At 38.5% G+C, this 13,500-nt stretch overlaps 1 pseudogene; it reads left to right on the top strand.

Annotated features, from left to right (window-relative positions):
- The first annotated feature begins 7,070 nt into the window (after positions 1-7,070).
- On the top strand, positions 7,071-8,850 carry LOC145405324 (uncharacterized; annotated as a pseudogene).
- The last annotated feature ends 4,650 nt before the right edge of the window (positions 8,851-13,500 follow it).

Genomic DNA, 13,500 nt, shown 5'->3' with positions numbered 1-13,500 from the left:
TTGCCCACTTCACCACCTCTCTAGGGATTCTGTCAAAGGCGTTCTCCAAATCAACAAAAACAAAGTTCCCTATTCTTTTCTATATATTTTACCTGAAGGTGTCAAACAATGAATATGGCATCAGTAGTCCCCCTGCCTGGCATAAACTCAAACTGCATCTCCTCATTATTCACTCCTCTAATCATACTTTCTAGAACTCTCTCCATTACCTTCATTATCTGATCTAAAAGCTTTATACCTCTATATAATTTCCTCTTTCCAGGGCATCACCCTTCCCCTTGTACACATTTATAATTACACTCTTGAGCCAACAATCTGGGACAACACACTCGTATATAATTATATTTATCAGGCCAGTGACTGACCTCACTCCTAAATCTCTGGAGGCCTTCAACATTTCAGCAGTCAACCCAGACACACCTGCTGCATTACTCATGGTTATGGTTAAATAAAAGTTTAGTGTGTGTTAGGTTAGATTAGGGTTGGCTTGCTAAAGTTAGGTTAGGTTTGGTTTGGCTTAGTGGTTAGGTTAGGTTTGGTTTGGCTTAGTGGTTAGGTTGGGTTATTTTTGTTTGGGTTACGTTATATTGTTTTGTTAGATAAGGTTATTTAATTTAGGTAAGACTTTTATTTGAATATGTAAGGTTAGGCTTGTAATAATAAATATTGAACTAGGCTAATGTTGTCCTATCTTCAATTTTTATGGATATCAAAGGTCGAATGTATTCAGCTTATCAAAAAATATAATGAACCTGAAGGGTTATGTATCACTGTTACTCCAATGCAACTGCCATTTTCAGCATCCTATGATTCCAGAGGGTTTGGCTGTGACAGAACTTAGAATAAGTCAGTCCTATGATTCTAGAGGGTTTTGGCAGTGACAGAATGTTGGATAAGTCAGTGCACCAGTGCTAGGCTGATGTTGAAAGCATCCAGTCTACATTAGCAAACAAAGTTGGTAGCTATTGTTTGGTGGTGCAGAGGTGGCACTTGGCTGAGTAACTTGGCATCTATATTCACCACATAGGACTTGCTAGATCTGTGATGCAGTCAATGATTGCTTTTTGTTGCTGATCAACCCCAGTCTGTCTGGGCAAGTAGACCCATCAAGTACTGGCAAGCAACCAACTCTGCAAGGATGTGCAATGCAGTGAACTGGTGTTCCTTTGTGGCTGACAGTGCCACACCCTACCAAGGTGCAGGGAACTGCATGGAGGTTTGGTTCATGGATGAGTGCCACATTTGTATCTCTCCACCCAGTTAACAGTGGCATTGTAGCAGGCCCCACTTCACCCTGTAATTTGGTTACCTTGTTACCAACCAGAGCTGTAATGGTTTCCTGGGTTATAGGAAATTATTAGGCTTGTAACTCAGCCTATTGCTACCTGATATGGAAAGAAGATTTGGCTAATAAAAAGTGGTAGGAAGAGAAGGGTGAGGTAAGATGAGAGGAAAGCAGATGCAGAGATAAAATGGGGAAGGGGAAGGGACAAGTAGGCAGCACTACCATGCATCAGTTGAGTACCATCACTTACTACCTTAAGTCAGTGTTTGAATAATGTAATTACAATTGCTGTTTGTATCTTGTCGTAGGAATACACTACATTTAAGCCTTACTGGTTTGTATATTTCTTCAGGAGGTACACATTAATCTGTTGATTCCAGGCCATTGACTACTAATAATATTACATGGTTCCATTCATGTAACATTATGTGTTCACTAGACATTTTACTGTTCTCTATGTAATGAAGTGATCCATGATTCAGGTGTGTGGTGAGAGAGCAACTGGACTTTTACAAGGCAGCTTGCAGTCAGTTCATCAGAGGAGCTGATGTGGACTTTGCAGACCCCAGCCAAAAGGTAATGATTGTACCAAGACTCAAATCTCCATTTTGATGTTTCTGGCTCTGTGTATAAAGTGTTGTACCGTAAGCCATTGTTTTGCATGGCTAATGTTTTTCCAAGTTGTACTTTGAATTGTGCAAATGGAATCTGCACAAAAAGAAGCTTAAAAATCCCCGTTGTTTAAGTGTCAGTGAAAAGTGAATCAGGAATATTCCCAAAAGTCCCTTTTTTTGCCCCCTAAGAAGTGTTTTATCATCTTGCATACAGCAGTGATACACAGTACACTATGGCTTACTGTCAAACTGTCCCACCATTGACGTTATCCATGACTCTGGTGCACAGTAATGAGGTGGCAGGAAATTCTAAACACCATACATCTCAAAAGTAATGTAGCAGTTTCTTGATCGTTATTCATGGCAGGAACATCACATGTTAAGGGTTAAAGATGTATTGACCATGAATGACACAGGAAACTGTTATTAATTGTCAAATAAATTGTATTTTTGTGTTTACAACAGTTAATATTGTACACAAAGATTTATAAACCAGCCATTACTAATAACAAAAGACAGTACAGAGATAGCCCGATTATCCAGACTACATGGTGTGAAGGGGTGCGTGAATGGTCCTTAATCATGATTAATCCTTCGGAAACAAAACACAAGTACTGTTAAATTGATTTTTTTACCAGTAAATGTCCACTTTAAGCAGCAGAAAGACCTTCCCAATCCAATTCATAATCCTCCAGCTTGTTTCTGTATTTTTCAGACAACTTTCAGTTTGGTAAATTACTTTTTCTTGCTGAAAAATTTCCTCCCAGTTATTATCGTCACTTTCCACTTACGATCGTTTCCATCGCAGTGGAAGAAACTCAACGTTCTCAAAGGTGGATTTCGTTTCCCAGTTTCCCAACTGGAGATTAGGTTAGGTTAAATTATTAGGTACAGTTAAGCTAGTTTCAGCCAGGTTTAGTTAAACATTTAGGTTAGAACAGTCCTTTCCGCCATTACCTTAACGAAACAAGAGTTGTCACACCAGAACAGCTAAAAACAAGGGGAACACAGACTTAACAAGAAAAGTTTATTTACCAACCCAGAAATACAGTAAAACCTCAATATAAGGGACTTCAATAGACCGGAATTTGCTTTTATCAGAATCAAGGAGCTACTGGACAAAATCCCTATATATCGGAAAAGGTACAATAAAGCCAGAAGCAGTCCAGACTGTCTGACCACTTCAGCTATGTGCACCACAATAAAGTAAATAAAAGACTCGTTTATGAGTGTACAGCACTTTATTATTACATATATATTATACATTTGATTAATGTAGTGAAGTTATAATACAGTACAGTACCACAATGGTAGTCAAAACAGTTTAAAAACTGTTCATGCGATCCGGACTAATGTCTGATATATTGGAAAAGTCCGAGTTTGCAGGGGGAAGTCTGGCGACCATATTCTTAAAAATATTTCCTTCCCTAAACTTTTCCTTCCCTTCGAAGGATTTTTCTTTCCCTTCAGTATGCATAAAGATTTCCTTGGAAGGGAAGGAAAAATGTTCAGGTTGGTAGCCCTGTTAAACTAAAATGACCCATCCTGCTGATATTTGGTATGATGGAGCATTAAATTTATAAACTAATACATCAAAACACGCATATCCTGTGCTGAATAATGAAAGCACAACACATTTGAGACGTGGGAGGTCGCCACCACATGCAGTATACTGTTGGTTTGTATTCAGCCACGAATGCCATTCTGGCCAACATCGCAGCGTGGTCACTCCTCAAGACAATATTTTGATAAATTATATTCGAGGAATATTATTACGCTTAATGTTGTTATTAGTACGTGTAAGAATCACTTGTTAACGTCCGTCTCGTGTACTTGCATGGCGGCGCTCACTTGTTTTTTTTCCAGCTGGAAGACATGAGCCGAACCACACGTGTGACCTTGATGGCAGATTTTCCTTTTTCCGGCAAATTAACAACCAAAATGTTTCTTGAAATGAATCCTCGTTTGACCCTGGCCATATTGTATAAGATTTGTCAGTGTCAGATCATAAAAGACTGGATGAATATCAGAGGTAGTACATCGTCTGGTCTGTTTATGTCTGGCTTATTGTCTCAGCCGACTTGGGTAACACTTTTAAAGAGAGACAAATAGCGCTTAAACATTAATATAGCGTTGTAAACTGCATCAGTAAAATTATACAGTAACTTCTGTCAACATTTTAAATATATATAAGACAATGAACCACAACAGAAAGCACAAAATTTATGAAGGAATTTTTGAAGAGAAGGGTCAAGGAATTCCTTCAAGTTTCAATAATTTCTGCTGCCCAGAGGAAAAATCCTTCCCTTCGCGCGGCCCAGGAAGGGAAGGATTTTTTTAAGAATACCAATTTGGCTAAAGATATCCTTCCCATGCCTCTACAAGGGAAGGAAATGTTTAAGAATACGGCCGTGGATGTCGCTTCTATCGGAATTTCGCATTTTTCGGACTGGCTTGGCCCCCAATTATATATTGAGGTCTTACTGCAATCAGAGAAATATAACAGATTTTCAGGAAGAACTGATTTGGTAAGGTGCTTTTACTGCTTAAAGTAAAGCGTATGTTTAGCCCCCTGAATGGCATGGAGTTCAGAAATTTGTGTACTCCCATGGTCGGCCTCGGGACCATTTAAACAAAGTTCTAAAATCAATTTCTTTTTCTTACATACGTGAAAAGACTCTTCTGGCACACCTGGCTTTTTTTTTTTTTTTTTTTTAAAACCCGTCCTGTGATTTGCTATGATAGGTGAAATAATTAATAAAATTAGGATGCTTGCTACAATAGCATGTAAACATTGGTGAAACATCCAGGTTGAAGTGAACTGTGAATGCCTGACTACTTGGGATGGTAGAGTAGGGTCACGTTAACACACCAATGACTTTCGTTCCCTTCCCATAATTGCTTGCAGTTTTTTATAGCTCGCCCTAATTCAGTGTCACTGACACCAGTACAGTAAAGCATTGTTCAAGGCTTGCAGCTATGAAAGCGATAATGGAATACATTATTGTTTGTATCAGTCCTCTCTCTTTCACACATACACATAAGAACAAACAAAAGAATGAGCAGTAAATGTACACCATCTTTAAGGAGCAGAAATAACTGTGCTCATCCGGTCCGAAATATATTGGGAAGAGCGATACCAAACGAAGAATGTGGAACTGAATGCTAACCTACGAGAACATGTGGGACGAAGGAATAATTTTTTTTTTCTGATTAGCAAACATTTTTGTTCCATTTCGTCTCCTAAAATTATGAAACCCATAATTTTTTGTGTAAGCATACAGCCTTAAGACTTTACTAAATCAGTTCATAGTCCTCTGGTTTGTCATTTGTATTTTTCTGACTATTTTGAGGGTCGTAAATTACCTTCTCTTGCTGAAAGAATCTGTCTATCTATTGCCAGACGCCTTAGTCAAAATTATGACGCAAGTAACATAAGCATGTGTACATTGGCGAAAACATATAGAATGAAGTGAACGCTTGACTGCTTGGGATGGTGGAGTAGGGTCATGTAAACATACCAGTGACCTGTGTTCCCTCCCCATAATTGTTCACACTTTTTTATAGGTCGCCCCAACTCAACGTCACTGACACCGATACAGAAAAGTGTTGTTCAAGGCAGGCAGCTATGAAGGGTTTAATGGAATACATTATTGTTTGTGTCAAGCTCTCTTTCAGATACACATAAGAAAGAACAAAAGTAAGAGCAGTAAATGTACAGTTAACTTTAAGGAGCAGAAACAACTGTGTGCTCAGCTGGTCCGAAATGTGTTGAGAAGAGCGATATCGAACGAAGAATGTGGGACAAAATGCTAACTAAGAGTAATTTTTTCTGATTTGCAAACATTTTTGTTCCATTTCATCCCGTAAAAATGTGACACCCATAAATTTTCATCTAAGCATACAACCTAAAGAAATTTGTTTTCTGTATTTTCCTATTTTGAAGGTGGTAAATTACTTTCTCTTACTGAATGATTTCCTCGTTTATTATCAACACGTTCTTTAAGCCGTACTTACAATTGTTTCCAGCATAATGGAAGAAACTTACTCAACGTACTAAAAAGTGGATTTCGTTTCCCAGTTTTCCAACTGGAACGCAGGTTAGGTTAGGGTAAGTTAAATTATTAGATAGTTAAGCAAGTTTAGGGTAGGTTAGGTTATCAGCCGCCTCACCAAACTCCACCTTACCACCCTTGTAATTTAGTTGTGAGCAGGAGGTGTGGGTGGGGGCAGGGGGGGCAGCCTCACAGTTGTTTACCCGTGTCTCGCTCTCGCTAGCAACCAGTTGCTTCCTGTTTAAACCGGAGCTATTGTATGGATAATTCTATATTATTGTACCACTGAACCATTCGGTCACAGCCCAGATATACCGAAACCTGGATATCCGAACCTGGATAATCAAGCTTTCACTGTATTTTTTTTTATGTAGCTGGTTTTATGTACATTTCTGGTTTTTTTATTGCTGTGCAAATTAACCGTAAAAATGATTCTAAACATATATATTTTTTGTCACATAGAAAAAACAAACTGCATGCAAAAGAATGGTTCAATGAATAGTGTTATTACTTTCATGGAGACTGATTTAATGGCAGCTATTGTTCCATTTTCACAGCTGAAGTCATAGCAGTGATGCAGTCATAAACAGTGTCGTCATCAGGGTGCTGCTTGATTAATAGATGACCTGGACGACACAGAAGTGGGGGCATGTCTTATATTGTGTTTGCGCTTCCAACAAGAGGTACCTTGGCCAACAACTTCCCTCCCACCCTCATACAGGGGCTGATCTTGGATCATTTACCTGGTGTGGCATTTACACTATCTGTTGCTGCAGAGACAATAGGTAACAGCTATTGAAATAAGGAAGACAGTGGTAATTTCAGTCTGAATGGACAGCTTGACTGAGCAGTGATGCCCTGTATATTTAAAGTTACGGTTCAGAAGCATTCATGTGTGTTAATAATTTATTGTGTCAGCAGTATTGTAAAGGAGTCATAATCTGTAGAAATTGTATCATTTTTATGTATATACAATTATTATCCAGTAATGGTGATGAATTTTTGACAGTTACTGCTGAATCTTAATGACTGAGCATTGATACAGTATAGTTATCATACTGGTGGCAGACAGTAAAATTAACACTAAGGTCATGTAACTGAAGTATGATGGAAATTGAGAGAGGTAGATGGAATGATATAATAGAGATGGTGAAGAAAGAACCAGATGTAATATCAGAGTGTAAAGTGAGTGATAATATAATAAAGCTGGTAAAGGAAAAACCATTTGTAGAGCATGAGGTCATTGATAAGATAATGGAGGTGTTAAAGCAAGAACCAGATGTAAAGTTAGAGTGTAAGGTAAGTAATAAAATAATGGAGATGGTCAATGAAGATCGATATGTAAAGTTAGAGTGTGAGGTGAGTGATGAAATAATGGAGGTAGTAAAGGAAGAACCAGATGTAAAGTTAGAGTGTGAGGTGGGTGAAGAAGTGCTGTTTAGTGAGAATGAGGATATCCAGGACACAGTGTCCCTTTCAGCTGAAGTTAAGCAGTTCAACAGTTTAGAGTGTGGTAAGGCATTTCCCTTTAAGAAAAATATTCTTCAACATGCTATAGTTCATTCAGGAATGAAGAATTTCAAGTGTGATGCATGTGGTAAACTATTTGCACGGAAAGGCATTCTCACCAAACACCTGTTAATTCATTCCAGAGTTCGGAATTTTAAGTGTGAGGAATGTGGTAAACTCTTTACTCACAAAAGTCAACTCACCCAACACCTAGTAGTTCATGCAGCAGTGAAGCATTTTAAGTGTGATACATGTGGTAAATTGTTTGCTCGGAAAGATGTTCTCACCAAACATCTATTAATTCATTCAGGAGAGAGGAATTTTAAATGTGAGGAATGTGGTAAACTCTTTACTCAGAAAAGTCAGCTCATCCAACACCTAGTAGTTCATGCAGGAGTGAAGAATTTTAAGTGTGAGGAATGCGGTAAACTGTTTTCTCAGAAACATTGTCTCAACCAACACCTATTAGTTCATTCAGGAGTGAAGAATTTTAAGTGTGAGGAATGTGGTAAACTCTTTACTCTGAAAAGTCAACTCACCCAGCACCTAGTAGTTCATGCAGGAGTGAAGAATTTTAAGTGTGATGAATGTGGTAAACTGTTTGCTCAGAAACGTTGTCTCATTCAGCATCTATTAGTTCATTCAGGAGTGAAGAATTTTAAGTGTGAGGATTGTGGTAAACTCTTTACACAGAAAAGCCAACTCACCCAACACCTAGTAGTTCATGCAGGAGTGAAGAATTTCAAGTGTAATGAATGTGGTAAACCGTTTGCTCAGAAACGTTGTCTCATTCGACATCTATTAATTCATTCAGGAGTGAAGAATTTCAGGTGTGATGAGTGTGGTAAACTGTTTGCTCAGAAAGAGTGTCTCAACAAACACCTGTTAATTCATTCAGGAGTGAAGAATTTCAAGTGTGATGAATGTGGGAAATTGTTTGCTAGGAAAATTTCTCTCACCAAACACCTGTTAATTCACTCAGGAGTGAAGAATTTTAAGTGAGATGAATATGATTAAAAGTTTGCTCAGAAAAGTTCTTTCACGAAACACCTGTTAATTCCTTTTGGAGTGAAGAATTTTAAGTGCTAGGAATGTGGTAAACTCTTTGTTCATAAAGACCATATCATTAACTGATTCAGAAGTGAAAATTTTCAGATGTGATCATTGTAGTAAACTGTTTGCTCAGAAATGTGTTCTTACCCAACACCTATTAATTCATTCAGGATTGAAGAATTTTTAGTTTGATAAATGTGGTAAACTGTTGCTAAGAAAACTTCTAACTGAGCATCTCTTAGTTCATTCAGGAGTGAAGAATCTCTAGTGTGATGAAGGTGGTAACCTGTTTGTTCGGAAAGGTGAGCTCACACAAAACCTACTAAATCATTGAGATGTGAAGAAATTGTAGTGTCATGAATGTGGTACATAGTTTGCACAGACATGCCGTCTTTCTGACACTTATTAATTCATTCAAGAGTGAAAATTTTCCAGATGATGAATGTAGTAAGATGTTTGTTCAGAATAGTTGTCTCACCAAACACTGTTCGTTCATTCGGGAGTAGAGTTTCAAGTGTGGTGAATGTGCTAATCTGTTTGCTGAGAAACCCAACATCCATGAACCCCTCCATGGCCGTTCCTTTGGAAATTTATAGCCGCATTCTTAAAAATAATCGCTTCCCTAAACTTTCCCTTCCCATCAAAAGAGTTTTTACTTCCATTGATATTCAAACAGATTCCCTTGGAAGGGAAGGGAAAATGTTTAGGTTGGTAGCTATGTTAAGCTAAAATGACCCATCCTGCTGATATTTGTTATGGTGGAGTTTTAGATTTGTCAACAAATACATCAAAACACGCGTATCTCATGCTGGATAATGAAAGCACAACACATGTGAGATGTGGAAGGTCGCCACCACATCCGTACTGTTGGTTTGTATTTAGTTATAAATGCCATTCTGGCCAACACTGCAGTGGTGTTCACTCCTCATGGCACAATATTTTCATAATAAAAATTATATTCGAGGAATATCATTATCTCTAATGTTATTTGTAAATGTAAGAATCACTTGTTAATGTCCGTCTCATGTACTCGCATGGCAGCACTTACTTGTTTTCTTCCTGCTGGAAGACATGAGCCGAACCACTCATGTGACCTTGATGGCAGATTTTCCTTGTCCAGGCAAATTAACTAGCAAAATATTTCTTGAAAAAAAAAATCCTTTTGTGACCCTGCCTGTAATGTATAAGATTTGTTGGTGTCAGAGCATACAAGACTGGATGAATATTGGAGGTAGTATGTCATCTGCTCTGTTTATGTCTGGCTAAATATGTCAGCCGACATGGGTAACACTTGTAAAGAGACACAAATAGCACTTTAGAAAATCATTGTCATTGTAAATCGTATTAATAAAATTGTATGGTACCTTTCATTGATATTTTAAATATATTTAAGACAGTAAACTACAAAAGAATGCACAAAAATTGCGAAGGGCTTTTTGAAGAGTCGGGTGAAATGATTCCATCAAGTTCCAATAATTTCAGCTGCTCGAAGGAAAGACCTAGCCCTTCAAGCAGCTCAATAAGAGAAGAATTTTGTAAAGAATACCAGTTTAGTGAAGGATGACCTTCCCATGCATCTAAAAGGGAAGGAAAAGTTTAAGAATATAGGCGTTACTTTCCCCTCCTAGCCGGCACTGGGACCATTTTTTTCACAATTTGAAAATCTTTTTTTTTTTTTTTTTTTTAATCAACTTAAAGAGAACCATCTAGCACACCTGGCAATGTAATTTTTAGCTTCCTAAACCCATCCTGTGCTTCATGGTGAAGCACAGAAATAGGTGAGTTTCTGGTCAAAATGTTTTTAAAATAGGATATTTGTGTAGGTAAAAAATATTAAGAAAATTACAATGTCAACCATTTTTTCAAAAAAAAAAAAAAAAAAAAAAAAAATTGCAAATACACGAAAAAATAAAAGGTAAAGTAGCTGAAAAATCACATGACTATGAAACGGCCTCTGATTGGTCGTGACGTCTCTACTCACGCTGAGGTGGCATTTGTGACCTCCAAGAATGTCCAGTGACAAGAGGAATAATAGCTGGTGTTTCATCCCAATGTGTAAGAGCACAGGCAAAAGTACACTTGGGAAATTATTCCTCAAAAAAAACTGTGCTTAATTTAACTATTGATAGAAAATTAGGTTTCAGAGTGAAAACGTGCTAAAGTTAGTGGGTATTTCTCCTTAAGATCGTCAACTCGCCTTGACAGACTTCTGTTTTGCACAAGTATTGATTTACAGTGCAAATAAATTAATTTGCCTGATAAATAAAAATTTATACAAAGCAGAAATCTGCCAAGGCGAGCTGTTGAGCATAAGCAGAAGCACTTCCGCTAACTGTAGTGTGTTTTCATTCTGAATCCTGATTTTTTTAATGAACAGTTAAACAGATATTTGACCAGATTTAAGAGAATTAGGTGTGTGTAAACCTATATAGTGATAAAAACTATAATATTTACTATTTAAAAGTGCCATTTTGGTAAATGACCACCCATTTGGTATTTCATTGCACCCTCCAGAAGGTACTTCTATATTCTTCAAGTTCAGAGCACTCAATGACATTGTTCTTTCAGAAAACTAATAATGAAGAGGTCAAATATTAAACATTCATGACCATAATACCAATATTAACTCATACAACTGATACTGTACGGCATACATTAAACACTTTCCACTTGAATGAGTAGAGCACAGCTCGGGAATGATGTAAACAGTGGTAGCTGTTCGCCACTTCTAGGCAGTTTCAGTGCAGTTTACTTATCTAACAGGTACCACCCATTTACACCATGAATAGTATTCCTTCACAACATTCCTGAAGAGGGTGATTTGGATCTCCAGTGGCCATGTCGGTAAATATCTTGACAACTGTTATCGCTGTTACCGGTAAAGTCTTGTGTGATGGATTGGAGCATTGTCTGCAGCATGAATACAGATGTCATTGCCAATTTAGCGGCTGTTTCCTTCCAGCAGCAAAGAATTAAAGTTATTACTGCCTAATCAGTGCAGCTGATAAAGTAAATTAAAACACACAGTAAATATACCGTAAGCTTCTAAGTACATGGCAGATTGCACTTACCATGTTTGTCTAGAACCGAAAACTTGTCTGTTTCACAAAGTGAAGGTGTACACGCTGGTGAAAAGTAAGCAGAGGAGCATCAAAACCTCACACTAAGAAATATCCATATTTTTATCCTCCTAATAGTTCACTGTTGCTGAAATGATTTGAAATGACTAGATAATTATTACAGACAAAATCACTTCATAATATGGCAGTTTTTTTTTTTTTTTTTTTTTTTTTTTTTTTTAAGTATGGATTTATTTTTGTAGTCTGGGTGGTGTTGTGTATGTTAATAGAAATGCAAGAGATGCTATTCTTTTACCCTAGCCAGATAAATGTGCTCCTTTGTGTATATAAGCTGAATCGCAGCGGCTAAAATTTTATATGACTTGCGATTAATGCTTTGCAGGATGGAATTTGCGTGAATGGAAAGAAAGGTTTTACACCCATCTTTTCACCATGAGAACACTCTAATGTTGCTGAAATGCTTGTGCAAAACTAGAAATATGTAAAATGAACAAAGTCAGTACTGTACATAATACAGTAGGCACGCATAACATGCCAGCTTACAGTATGCGAACCTCATGGTACGCAAGGACCTATTTTTTATTGAATTTTAGTGTACTTTTTAATTGTGACGCGAATTGAACTCATAAGAGGCAAGATGGCAATGAAGAGTGGCCCAAATCCAGGGTTACCCCGAGCACGGGACATTGCCACCCCAAGAAGCGCCAACCACCAGTGATGGAAAATGGAGACTTGTCGATGAGCCATTTCCTGGGGAGGATCAAGAGGATGATGCGATGTCTGAGGTGTCAGAAATTGACTTTGAAGGGTTTATGAACGAAGTGAGTGCATTAGCTAGTGAAAGTGTCGAAAGTGCTGGTGATGAGAGTGGTGAGGAAGATGGTGTGTCGGGTGGTGCATGAGGTGCACACTAGGGTTCCAAGACAATTCGCCGTCGTCAATTCACCGTCAAACAATTCCCCATCAAAGCATGGACGATTCCCCGTCAGGACAGTTTGCACCCTGAACGATCCCCCATCATTCTATAAATACAGTATGCTTATTATTAATTAATCAATACTTTAATAACTATATTTCAAGGGGATCCATCAGAGTCTATGTTCAATAGCATACGCTTTGGATATTATTAGTTGCACCTTTAGTCAATAATTAACTTGTTTCTTCCTCGCTGTAGTTGCCTCTGAATTATTCTAGCATCACCCATAGCTGTCTTCATTAATGACTGCAAATTTTCTTGTTATTGTTGTGATGGCGAATTGTCCCGAAATCCATGGTAGGTGCCACCGAAGGGCCGGACATAAACAAATCATTGCTGTGTTCAGCTCATATTCCTGGTTTTTCCGCTGGTCCTTGCCTTCCAACACCCTTCTGTCATTGCAGGGAGCAACATAAAGGTCTAGTGTTTACTTCACCGTTGGTTGTGTTTGTCTGGTGTTTGGACTTGGCCTGTAGTTTGGGGGGAAATTCAGTATGGCAGACGGGGCCCCCACTGGTCGGGTTTTCTCATTTCTGCGCATGCGCAGTACGACCTGTGTGACATCATGGATGCGTCACTCCACTTCCCCTGCTACCATTGGTCTGTTCTGTCATGCTGGTGAAGCTGATGTCCCGCTCACCCTGCTACCTGCCTAGGTGTGCAGCATGGAGTATTCGGGCCCTGCCACCCTTGAGGACCTTGAAGCTGACCTGGTGCTGAGTGACAAGGATGAAATGACTCAGAGTGACTGGCCACAGCTACCACAAAGTAATTGCAATGTCTTGCTAGCTGGGAAAGTAGCTACGGAACCAGCACTATCTGTACCTGCTGCACCTCACCTCATAGGCCAGGCATCTTCCTCTGCCAAGCGCCCCATGCATAACATCTCGGACAGCAACAGTGAGCCTTCATCCTCTGCTACCAAATC

The sequence above is a fragment of the Coenobita brevimanus genome, chromosome 66 (genome assembly GCF_032717465.1).
Source record: "Coenobita brevimanus isolate Jiangsu-jjx chromosome 66, ASM3271746v2, whole genome shotgun sequence".
Lineage (NCBI taxonomy): Eukaryota > Metazoa > Arthropoda > Malacostraca > Decapoda > Coenobitidae > Coenobita > Coenobita brevimanus.
The sequence above is the reverse complement of the archived record's forward strand: the minus strand, read 5'-3'. Positions and strand labels throughout refer to the sequence as shown.